Below are 13,390 nucleotides of genomic sequence, written 5' to 3'. Positions count from 1 at the left end.
TGTAAACCTGTCAGAACTCATGCCTCCTTCTATTTCCATCTTTAGACCAAGCTAACAAGTCAGGTTATTTTTCAGGAAATCATTCCATGTGTTCCACTCAAAGCCAAGTTTGAAAGCTCAACGAGCCCCCAGGGAGCAATGGTTTTAATTAAGCTGGCTTCACTTTTTTCTATCAACAAGGTAGGAATTCCGTCTCCTCCACTCCTCTCTCTCATCCATACCCACCCCTCATTTTGTATTCCCTATCTTGGTAAAAAGCCACCACTATTTACCTGGTAGAGCTGGAACCTGAGAGTCATCCTCTAATATTCTCTGTTCTGAAACATCTACAATTAACTGGTTACCTCTCCTGAAAACTCTATCTTCTCAAGATCTTGGATCTGTGACTATATCTCCATTTGCATGGTCATTGCCCATTTGGACCCTCAGCACTTCACACCTGGGCTAAATACAAGTCTCCTCACCACCCTTTCTTCTCACCCCTTTAGAACTGCCTTCCCCCAAAGACTGATTATTAGAAAACAGAGATTTGACCAATTCACCGTCTTACTTAAAATCATTCACTGGATCCCATCACCTCCAAGAAAAGACACAAGATTTTTAGCAATTTACCCAAGACCTTTCACTGCACCACTTCTGCCCACATAGATCCTACAGGTGCTCTGGGCTGTATAGAAATACCTGCCGATCAGTCACGATGCCAGGATCTGTCACCCTCCAAGTCTGTGTGGTTCCTCTCCCTGGAAAGCTTTTCTTCCCTCGCATTCTCCCCCAATCCAGCTGGTTCACTTCTACTCATCCTCCATGACTCAAATTAACCATCAAATCATTGGGAGGCCTTTTGCCACTTTCCCTCTACACTCCTGTAGAATTAATGTGAAAGCTAGATGAGCCTCCAGGGACCTGTGGTTTTAATTAGGCTGACTTCATATTTTTGTTGTTCCTCAACCTCAGACTATTGACATTTTGTGCTGGATAAGTCTTTGCCGTGGGGGCCGTCCTGTACATTGTAGAATATTTAGCAACATCTTTGACCTCTACCCACTAGATACCAGTAGCGCCCTCCCCCCAAGGTGTAACAAGCAAAAATATCTCCAGACATTGTCAAATATCCCTTGGGGGCAAAATCATTTCCATTGAGAACCACTGCTATAGTATTATATAAACATCATTCCTCTGCTTTGTTGGAATTGAAGCTTATTTGACCATTCTTCCCACTGAAAACCTTCTTGTTGGCAGAAACTACCTTTTTATCATCTGTTGTAACCCCAGTGCCTTGACATTGTCCATCCCGTAATAGGTGGTTGATAAATATCTGCAATGAATGAAAATAAATGGATAAGCTAATGTTAAACAATCCTCAGATGGTACTGCTCTGCATCCTCAGATATACCTCCAAGATATCCCAAGATAGAAAGCATGCAGTCATGGGCCAAAGAAACTGAGAATTCTGAGCTCTTGGGATCATAGACAGAATGAAAATGGATTTTAGGGGTCAATTAGCTCCACCACCAATTTCTTTGATTTGAGAGAACAGAAACACAAACAGATAAAGCGGCTCTGTGTCTGCCACATACAGTATATGCATAAGAAACTCATCTTGAGTCTCCCACTGACCTTGGCAAAGCTTCTCGCCTCTCTGTTCATACAAACGGGATAACTTGTCATACAAACTTCATCTGGCCAATGTATACAAACAATCCTTTAACAGGTCTCTTTGAATCCATCCTGACAGCGTAGCTGAGATGTCTTTCTGTGATAATTCTGAGACGTATTTGAAGCCTTGGGTAAAACTTTAGCTGCTTTGGAGCTGATCACTTCGCAGTGGTAACCATATAAACTATTTATGATATTCCCATTTCTCTTTTTTTTTTTTTTTGCCTGTGTTGGATCTTCATTGCTGCGCGCGGACTTTCTCTAGTTGTGGCGAGCTGGGGCTACTCTTCGTTGCAGTGCATGGGCTTCTCATTGCGGTGGCTTCTCTTGTTGTGGAGCATGGGCTCTAGGTGCGCGGGCTTCAGTAGTTGTGGCGTGCAGGCTCAGTAGTTGTGGCTCGTGGGCTCAGTAGTTGTGGCATGTGGGCTCAGTAATTTTGGCTCACGGGCTCTAGAGCACAGGCTCAGTAGTTGTGGTGCACGGGCTTAGTTGCTCCGCGGCATGTGGGATCTTCCCGGACCAGGGATCGAACCCGTGTCCGCTGCACTGGCAGGTGGATTCTTAACCACTACGCCACCAGGGAAGTCCCATATGGTATCCCCATTTCAAACCGTCTGGTTCTGAGTTCTTCACCCCAACAGCACATCCTAGTTTAAGCACAATACTCCAGGATCCTGAAGGTGAGAGGCAAGCATTGAATATGACGCTTCTCAAGACACGAATGCTCAGGCAGAAGAAAATAAACCAATCTAAACAAAGCTGTAAAATGCCCATTAGACTGGAGATTTCCACCCTCACATCCATAGCAATGATAGTCTGCCTTGAGCAGTTCACTTATCACTACAAGCTGTGAGAACAGCTCAGTTTCTACCCTTCCAGTACCCAACACTGCAGACCAAAGCCAAACTGTAAGAGTGATATATTTTTAAATTTAAAATGGAGAAGTAGCACCATTCGGCATTTTCAAAGCCATACAATTCATATTCTGGTAGCCACGGGGATGAGGTAACCTTAGCATTCATAAAGTGCTGAGAACAGAGTTGCTTAACCCAGAGATCGGTCCACTGAACGGTGACCTCTTTTATTTCATCTCCTCTGGTATAAAAGCTTCCTCTCCTGTGTGCTACCAAAAAAGACAGAGATTTTCTTTCATTTTTGCTTACACAAGCTCCTTGAAATGGGAGGAGAGGGTTTTTGTTACCTAGAGGGCTTGAGTGAGATGTGGTAATATATTTCCTCTTCTTCCTTTGTGGGAGAGAGAGAAAAATAAAAGGTAGACAGTGATGGTTATAGAAACCCAAGTGCTAAATCACCCCAAGCAACATGAAAGAACATCAAAATAATGCTGAGTGAAAGAAGCCAGACCAAAAAGAGTACATAGTCTATGATTTCATATGTATGAAAATCTAGAAAATGCAAACCAATTTATAGTGACAGAAAACAGATGAGGGTGGAGAAAGGGCATGGAGACGTGAGAGAGAGGGATTACAAAGGGTCAAAGAAAACTTTTGAGGTTGATGCATAAGTTCATTTTCTTGATTGTGGTTATGGTTTTATGAGGGTATGTATAAGTAAAACTTATCAAATTGTACACTTTAAATATATACAGTTTATTTTATGTCAACTGTACCTCCACAAAGCTGTTTAAAAGTTCCAATTGTTTGTTGTTAGTATATAGAAATATAATAGATTTTTATATATGGACCCTGTATCCTGCAACTTTGCTAAACTCACTTGTTCTGATAATGCTTGTTATTGTTACTATTATTGTTGCCGTTGTGATTAAAATCATAAACATTAAAAAAAAAAAAAAAAAAGAAGCCCAAGTGCTTTCTGGAAGAAGATAACATAAAGAAATGTGGAACTAAAGGAGACTTCCAGACTCTACATGGTTTCGTGATGATGAACATGAAGGCAGGATGAGAATACTTAAAATCGCTTGGGTTGTGTCCAAGTCCTGCAATGAACTTTATGGCCCAGCTGAGGCAAAGCCATGTAAGTCAGAACTCTAGAAAATGTCTGAGAAGAATTCACTAATTGCCATTGCAATTACCAGTAAAGAGTAAAATTGATCTTGGAAATGTCCATGGTGTCAGGATTTCTGAAACACCTCCTTTTTCAAACATTTGCCATCCTTCTAATACTAATCCTTGTGGTTCTAAAGCTGCCTCTAGTGGAAAGGAGAGCCCCACCTATGATGATTTAGTACATGATGCATTCTTATATTCTTGAATTTGAAAATCCTTGGAACCACCTGGCATTAGAGCCAATCTTACTGTGGCAGGAAATTAACACCTTAATTAACATAACACCTTAGCAAGAAATAAAGTGAAACATGCCTATCTCCAGATAGGATGATAGATACAGAGTTCTATTAGAAGTTAGTTTTCCTTGTTTGGATTCGTCATGCATGTATCATTATATCTTCAGTGCTTTTTTTGGTTTCTTGATTGACTTTCCCTGATGCTCAGTTATTCTTGCTCAAATGAGGACAAATAAATTGAGATGTGTACTTGGTGTGTGAAAGATTACATAAGAGTCTTCAGTAGCATGGCTGATTTAAGCTCAGACTTTAGGTAATTACAAAGCTCAGGAAATTACATTTTATAATACCTGGGAGAAAGGAGTTACTAACCTAGTTCTAGGGTTTGAGATCTGAAGAGTAGTGATTATTTATTTGCATGCTTTTATTATTATTTATGTCCCAATATTGTATATATAGTTGTAATTATAATTTTCTTGTTATCTTCAGCAAGATTATTTCATTTTTTCCAAGGAGATCCTAAGCATTATTTCAGTAGATTGGAGTTCATATTACCAACATCTCTAAATGATATTGATGATATTAACTTATCATGGATACTCAACACCTGAACAATTTATTTGTAACTGAGGTAATGAGCTCCTTGCCTTTCAGAAACCTCTATTTTAGAACATGGCTATCTTTGCTTTAATATAGAATTTAAAATCTTAGCTATAGATGTAGACAGAAAGAGCAAAGTTTTAGATAGGGTAAGATTAGGAGCTCAGTCTAATATATTAAGTGCCTCCTTCTCCACCTTTGCCTTCTTATTCAGTCCTCTTCTCTTTCAACTTCACATATTCTCCAGGACATCCATTATTATCTCTATATTGTTAAATGCCAAATGTATATTCAAGCTCAGATCTCTCGTTTCTATGTACATGCTTCTCCATCCCACTTGGATAACCAATGGGCACGTCAGAGTCAACATACGTAAAACTCTATTCTTCTCCTCTTTGGCTTCCCAACTCGCTGTGCTAGGTAACTCAATGAATGACATATTAATCCCCTCAGTTATCCGAAGCAGAAAACTAGGAGTCACCCTTGAGTCATCTTTCCCTTACCCCACACCCAAGCAATCACAGGTCTTGTCAATTCTCCCTCTTTGATGTTTCTCAAATTTATTCTATTTCTATTGCCAGTCAGTTCAAACCATCATCATCTCTTGCACTGTCTGCTAATTGTTTTCCCTTCCTTCACACTGACCACCTCCAATTCAGTCTTCACGGTATAGCCAGAGCAACCTCCCTAAAAAAATAAATCTAATTCACCCGCTCTACTTCAAACTCATCTATTCCTTCTCTTGCTCTCTGAATAAAGTCCCTTAACAATTCAGACTCTGCTCTTCCTCCCTGCCTCAAGCATCACCACTCTTCACCCTTAACTCTATGTCTTAAACATATTGTACCACTTGTGGTTCACCAAATAGCCATACTTTCTCTTTCCTCAGGGTTAATGACAACTGTTCCCTTTACTTAGAAAACTTTCTCTTTCTACATTTTCCCTTATTTAGGTAATTACAAATCATCCCTTAGGTATCAGCTCAAGCATTATCTCTTAAAAAGGCATTCCTGGACCACCAATTTTCCCTTACGCCCTCACCCTCAAAGCTGGATTATGTGGCACTCCTGTGATGCCTATTCCATCATAGTATTTTTCACTCTCTAATGATAACTTATGGACATCTTATGATGGGCCAGACACTGTGCTAAATGCCGACATAGGTTATGTCAGAGGTTCTGAACGAAGGGCTCATGGACCAAATTTAACATATAGGTATTTTGTTTGACCTAACAGGGTTTAATGTTTCATTAATTAAAAGTGAATATATTTTTAATCAAAATATTTCAATTTAAAAAATCTGGATTTATGGCTTCCTTTGAAAAATTATTAAATCCGACAGTATTGGATCCACATTTCTGAACACGGCAGCAATAAGCCAGACTTAAATTGTAGCTATGCTCCTTAACGGCTGTGTTATTCTGCCAGAGCTGCCGTAACTAAGTACACAGACTGGGTGACTTAGACAACAGAAATCATTTTCTCATGGTTCTGGGGACTAAAGGTCCAAGATCAAGGTATTGGCAGACTGGTCTCTTCTAAGGCCCCTCTCCTTGGCTTGCAGACAGCCGTCTTCTTACTATGTCCTCCCATGGAATTTTCTCTACACGTTCACATCCCTGGTGTCGCCCTTGTGTGTCAAGGCAGCTTAGTGTCAAAGACAGCAAGCTCCAGAGCCAGGAAGTTGAAGTCTGAATCCAACTGTGTGACTTTGGACAACTTATATAATTTCCCAGTATTTCATCTGAGAAATGGGGATAATAATAGTACCTATCTTCTAGGGTTATTGAGAGCATTAAATGAGTTAATACATGTAAAGTACTCAAAACACTACCTGACATAGAGCAGTTGTCTAATAAATGTTGTCTAATAATAAATATGATTAATGTCATAAAGGCTTTTTATAGTATCTGCATCCATTTATTCAATAAATATTTATTGAGCACATATTCTATAACAGGCACTTTACTAAGCATAAAAATCATAAAGAAAAATGAGAGAGAAAGAGATTGAGACAGAGAAAATATTAAACATGAACTCTGAACTCAGACTCTAATTACAGGTTTGAATTCAGAAAGCATTTTGAATATGCGATACTTTCCCAAAAGGTATTTTCCATACATCAGTGGCCTTTAAAACATATTCTATTATTTATTCAACATAACCCCAGCATTTGAAAAAAATAAGTAGGAGAGAATTTCACCAAAATGGCAACATAGAAGACTCTTGAATTTCCCTTCTCCTGTAGGTGCACTAAATATACAGCTACACATGGAGCAATTCCCCCTATGGGAAATCCAGAAACTAGTTGAGTGACCCCTACCCAGTGTGAAAATACCCACATTAAAATGGTAGAAGGCTGAGACAGTGTTGCCATAAACCACACCCCTAGCACAGCACCATGCAGTCAGAAAGGAACCCCAACTCTCAGCTTGTCCCTGAGGAGCAAAGAGTTTGGACCACACATCTAGCACCCCAAATTTAAGAGTGACACTGAGGGATGGGCTCCCAAGTCACCTAGCTCTGAAAGCCAGCAGGGCTTGCATTTGTGAGTCCCACAAAACTATAGCAAACAAAAAAGCAGGGTTTTTTTTGTTTTTTTTTTAAATAAATGGAGTTTTTTGTTTTTGTTGTTTTTTTGTTTTTTTTTTAATTAATTTATTAATTAATTTATTTTTGGCTGTGTTGGGTCTTCGTTTTTCTGTGCGAGGGCTTTCTCTAGTTGCGGCAAGCAAGGGCCACTCTTCATCGCGGTGCGCGGGCCTCTCACTATCGCGGCCTCTCTTGTTGCGGAGCACAGGCTCCAGACGCGCAGGCTCAGTAGCTGTGGCTCACGGGCCTAGTTGCTCCGCGGCATGTGGGATCTTCCCAGACCAGGGCTCGAACCTGTGTCCCCTGCATTGGCAGGCAGATTCTCAACCACTGCGCCACCAGGGAAGCCCAAAAGCAGTTTTTAAAACGGGCACGGAAGAACTCCCCACAGCTATACACCTGCTCAGAACAGAGAGAGCAAGCAACCTGGGAAGGGGTTTGACTACATACTTTCCCAACTGCTACCTGAGGGTTCAGCTTCTAATGAGCCTCTAATCTAGGTTCTGACTGCAATCCTCCCTAAAGCCCAAAAAAGTCTGTTAGCATTTTCCCCACATTCTCCCCCCAGCTCAGTCCAACAACAAATTAAGTGACCAGCATCTCCCAGAAAGAGGTTTGTCCAAACAGCTAGTGCCCCAATTTATACAGCTGCTACCCAAGTAATAGTCCCTCAAATCAACTATTTTTAATAGCCCACAGGGCTTGGCATTTATGAGTCCCAAAGGCCATATTAAGCAAACAAAACAAATAAACAAAAAGCAACTTTCAAATAGGTGTGTAAGTACTTCCTGCAGCTATCTTCCCCAGGTTCAACACAGACAGATCAAGCAAAAACACCCATCTCCCAGTTTCTTCCTGGAAGGGATTTGACTGCATGTTTTCCCAGCTGCAGCCTGAGGTTTCATCTAATAAGCCTACATGTGGAAATTGACTAGGGTCCTTCTGGGAGCCTGATAAAGCTGGTAGTCACATCCCCTGCTGTTTCTCCTTAGCTCCAACAGTAAAACTAAGCCTCTAGTTTTTCCTGGAAGGAACTTGTCAACACATCTAGCACCCCAACCGTTACTGCTGTCACCCAAGGGACAGCTTCCCTAATCACCTAGCTCTGGGAACTGACAGGGCTTGGCAATCATGAGTCCCCCAGGACCACACAAAACAAAGAAACAGTTCTATTTGGGTGCACAAGCACTTTTAATGACTGTTCAGTCTGGCTCAGCACAGAGTGAGTAAGCAAAAAAAAAAAAAAACCAGCTCCTAGTTTGTTCCTAATAGGGGCTAGACTGAAAATCTAACATTCTGACTTTCCCAGGTGCAGCCTGAAACCTGGGCCTCCAATTAGGGAGGTGATGGGGCAGGCAATTAATAGCCCTCGAGGAGCCTAAACAGTCATATGAGCATTTCCCTGCCTTTGGGACACTGATGGGTCTTGTCACCCCCTTAACTACTGGGAGCCACTAAGAAGAAAGACAGCAGCTTGGACAATCACAGAGGTGCTTGGATCAGACTGACTGAGGAGGTACATCTCCACATGACACCAGTCTCTCAATACTGGGATAGATGACTGTTTTATCAAATGTGCAGAAACCAACATAGAAAATCAAGGAAAATGAAGGAAGAGAGGAATATGTCCCAAATAATAGAACAAGATAAATCTCTAAAACCAATCTTAATGAAATGGAGATAAGTGATTTACCCAATAGAGTTCAAAATAACAGTCATAAAAATGCTCACTGAGGTTAGGCCAGCAAGGCATGAACAAAGTCAACATTTCAGCAAAGAGATAGAAAATATTTTTAAAATAACCAACAGAAAGATTAAAGTTGAAGAATACAATAATTGAGCTAAAAAAGAATTCCGTAGAGGGCTTCAACAGTTGGCTATCTTAAGTAGAAGAAAGGATCAGCAAACTTGAAGACAGAGAAGTAGAATTTATCCAATCAGAGGAACAAAAAGAAAAAAGAATGAAAAAGAGGGAAGATAGTTTAAGGGACTTATGGGACGCCACCAGAAGGACTAATATATGTGGTATAGAGATCCCAGAAGGAAAAGAGAGCGAGAAAGCGGCAGAAAGGCTAGTCAAAGAAATAAGGGCAGAAAATTTCTCTAACCTGGGAAAAGAAACAGACATCCAGATCCAGGAAGCCAAAGAAGATCAAATAAGATGACTCTGTAAGGGCCCACAATGAGATACATTACGGTTAAATTGTCAAAACTTAAAGATAATGAGAGAATATTAAAAGCAGCAAGAGAAAAATAACTTGTTAAGTATAAGGGAACCCCCATAAGACTAGCAATGGAATTTTCAGTAGAAACTTTGCAGTCCAGGAGTGAGTGGGATGTTATATTCAAGGGGCTGAAAGAAAAAAAAAAAAATGACAAAAATAATCTACCAGCAAATCTACGAGTCCTTCAGAATTGAAGGAGAACTAAAGAGTTTCCCAGATAAACAAAAGCAGAAAGAGTCATCACCACTAGCCTGGCACTATAAGAAATGTTAGAAAGGGTTCTTTAACCTGCAATGAAAGGCTACTAATTAGTAACATGAAAACATAGGAAAGTATAAAACTCACTGGCAAAGGTAAATATATAGTTAAATTTAGAATTCTCTAATAATATCATGGTGGTTTGTAAGTCACCTATAACTCCAGTATAAAGGCTAAAAGACAAAGTATTAAAAATAACTATAACTACAGTAATTTGTTAATAGAAAAACCATATAACAGATGTAAATTGTGACATCAAAAACATAAAATGGGGGACGTAAAAATGTAGAGCTTTTGTATTGTTCAAAGTTAAGCTGTTATCAGCTTAAAGTAGACTGTTATAACTATAAGATGATTTATGTAAGCCTCATGGTAACTAAAAAGCAAAAATGTATAGTAGATACATAAAAGATAAAGAGAAATGAATCAAGCATACCATCAGAGAAAATCATCAAATGACAAATGAAGAGAGCAAGAGAGGAAGAAAGGAACAAAGGAACTACAAAACAGCCAGAAAACAATTAACAAAATGACAATAGGGATAATCACTATCAATCACTAATAATTACTTTAAATGTAAATGGACTCATTTCTCCAATCTCATATATAGAATGGCTGAATGGATAAAAAAGGAAGACCTAACTATATGCTGCATATAAGAGATTCACTTCAGAAGTAAGGACACACATAGACTGAAAATGAAAGAACAGGAAAAGATATTCTGAGCGAAAGGAAACAGAAAGAAAGCAGGGGGAGTTATACTGATATAAGACAAAATAGAATCTAAGCCAAAAACTGTAACAAGAGACAAAGAAGGTCATTATATAATAATAAAGGGGTCGATTCAATTATAATAATTATAAATATTTAACAATTATAAATATTAACAATTTTAAGAGATTTAACAATTATAAATATTTATGTACCCAACATCAGAGTACCTAACTGTATGAAGAAAATGTTAACAGATCTGAAGGGAGAAAGAGACAGGAATAGAATAATTGTAGGGGACTTCAATACCACACTTTCAACAATGGATAGATCATTCAGGCAAGAAATCAATAAGGAAACATTGGACTTAAACTATACATTAGACCAGACAGAACTAACAGACATATTTAGAACATTCCATCCAACAGCAGCAACATACACATTCTTCTCAAGCACACGTGGAACATTCTCCAGGAGAGAGCGTATGTTAGAACACAATATGATCCTGCAATCCCACTTCTGCAAATACATCTAAAGGAAACTAAGTCATTATCTCAAAGAGCTATATGTATTGCCATATTCATTGCACCATTATTAACAATAGCCAAGACATGAAAAAAATCTAAGTGTCCATCAAAGGATGAATGAATGAAGACAATGTGGTATACAATGGAATATTAGTCTCTAAAAAAGAAGGAAATCCTACCACTTGAGATAACATGGATGAACCTGGAGGCCATTATGCTAAGTGAAATAAGCCAGACAGGAAAGACAAATACTGCATAGTATCACTTATATGTGGAATCTATTTTTTAGAAAGTCAAACTCATAGTAATACAGAGTAGTATGGTGGTTGCCAGGGACGGAGGGGTGGGGGACATAGAGAGAAGTTGGTAAAAGAGTGCAAACTTTCAGTTATAAGATGAATAAGATCTGAGATGTAATGTATAACAAGGTGACTATAGTTCATAATACTTATTGTATAATTTAAATTTGCTGAGAGTAGAAACTTGTGCTAGCTTCAAAAACAAAACAAAACAAACAAAAAACACACACAGGTAAATATGTGAAGTATTGGATGTTCAACATTGGATTCAATGTAGTGAATCCTTTCACAACGTACACATATATCAAACCATCATGCTGTACACTTTAAATATATTACAATTTTATTTCTCAATTATACTTTAATAAATATGAAAAATAAAAACAAAAAAAGTAGGTAAATTCTCTTTCCAGACCCCTCACTAGGAAATTTTATTACTTTATGAATGATTTCTTCATATGAATTGTTACATAATAGTATTTTGATATCAATTTTCTCCTCTCCAACCTATTTCTAAACAGATTATCAATTTTCTTTCACATAAATAATTTGCCTTTTGTCCATGAGATTATTTTTTTACTGCTATATCAGGGGCGACAAAACAAAAGGCTATATCCAAAACAAAAGTCGTAAGAATTTCCCATCATTAGCTTTGCCTAATCCCTAATCATAGTTTACGAATCCTGGTTTTTCCTACCGAACTAGTACTGTCTACTTGGGACTAAGTTTCCAAACTCTGAGCTGTGACTTCAGCTGACAATCAGTTTCTTACCTGGGCCATGTGTTCAGTTGATTAGAATGTGCTGATGATAAAGCCAAAGGCCAATTCTTGCAGGAACCAGTTTCACCCAGAGAAATCCCTTTGTACAGTCACAGAAAGCATCCTCTCCCCAGCCACTGCTCTCATAAACGTTGGTCCCTGTTATAAAGGAGATCAGTGTCAGAGTGAAACACAGCTAGCTCCCAATAAAAAACAGAAAGCACAGGTCATATCTTCTTAGTCAACAGTGATTATAATAGTTATTAGTTACTATTTACTCACTTTGTGCTAGACACTGTGTTAAATGCTGTTCATGTTTTACCTACACGACCCTATGAGGTATTATTTCAACTTAACCTTAAGAAAACCGAGACGAGTAATTTGCCAGGGTCAGAGTGAACGAACTGAAAGTTGACCCCATGTTTGACCTGAGCCTCCAGAGTCCATGTGATTTACCCACAGCACACTCTTTATAGTATTAGGGCCACAGGGTAATGGGAAACAAGGGAACTTAGGACTTTTATCTTGGTTCTGCTCAGACTTTCCGTGTGGTCCCTTGAACGAAGCCTTGTCCATTCAGTTCTGGGTGTTGCAAATGGATCCTGCTACGGGAACACACGAGGATACCACTGCTTTCGGCATTCACACGGATTGCTGTTTCAGTCTTGATGTCTCTGATCCCATCTTCTCTAGCTCCACATTTAGGTCCTGAACATCCTCTTAGACTTCCTCTGCTTGAAGAACCAACTGGACCTGTTTCTCTTCCAGTCTGATACTTACCCTTTACCTCCACTTCCACCCAATCCTGGTTTCCTGCACATCTCATCCTGAGAAGAGACTGGGCAAGTCAATTTCCCTAAGTATCAGTTAACTTACCTACTGAATAAGGGATTTGGACTAGATTACCTCTAATGTACTTTTGATCTCCTATACATTATCATTAATAAAATGATAACTAGAATTCTTACTGGGGAAGTCTTCCCTTCACTGGAAAGAAGCATTATATACTTCAGCCCTAACTCCCAGGTCTTACTTGATGACAGCAGTTGCATATTTGTCTACCCACCTTTGAAGTACATAGTGAAAATGAAATTCAAAAAAAGGACTTACATTTTAACCCACCCAAATCATCTTTTCTTTTTCATCCAAATTTAAAAAATAACCCCTATTTTTATACTTTAAGAGGATGTCTCCTGCCCTCAATGAATGCTCCCCAGGACCATAAAATGGAATAAAAAATAATAAGGAGAAGGGAATCAATTTGGAGCAATTCTGGTTTTATATGATTGTATTTAATCAATTTTTTCTACTCATTATTGCACATTCAATTCAAAGTTTCAGCCAAAAGGGGGAAAATGCTAGAAGGGATTAATTTCCCCTTGTTCTGCTAATGGAACAATTTTCCACTTGTCATTTTTACTGTCTCAAGTGAGGTAGCATTTTTCAACCATAATCAAGTAGAAGTAGAAATGATTGGAGTATAGAGGGAATAACAGGGT

General features: G+C 38.9%; 1 long non-coding RNA gene across 1 annotated transcript in view; it reads right to left on the bottom strand.

Annotated features, from left to right (window-relative positions):
* Window positions 1-2,254: 2,254 nt before the first annotated feature.
* LOC133081362 (uncharacterized) overlaps window positions 2,255-13,390 on the bottom strand; it is a 35,337-nt gene continuing 24,201 nt past the window's right edge. The window contains exons 2-4 of the long non-coding RNA XR_009698794.1: window positions 11,904-12,050; window positions 2,858-2,901; window positions 2,255-2,330 (exon numbers count right to left, since the gene is read on the bottom strand). This is a non-coding gene — a long non-coding RNA (uncharacterized LOC133081362). The remainder of the gene's footprint in view (window positions 2,331-2,857; window positions 2,902-11,903; window positions 12,051-13,390) is intronic.

The sequence above is a fragment of the Eubalaena glacialis genome, chromosome 20 (assembly GCF_028564815.1).
Source record: "Eubalaena glacialis isolate mEubGla1 chromosome 20, mEubGla1.1.hap2.+ XY, whole genome shotgun sequence".
NCBI lineage: Eukaryota > Metazoa > Chordata > Mammalia > Artiodactyla > Balaenidae > Eubalaena > Eubalaena glacialis.
Note: the sequence above shows the minus strand (reverse complement) of the source record. Positions and strands in the feature narration are given on the sequence as shown.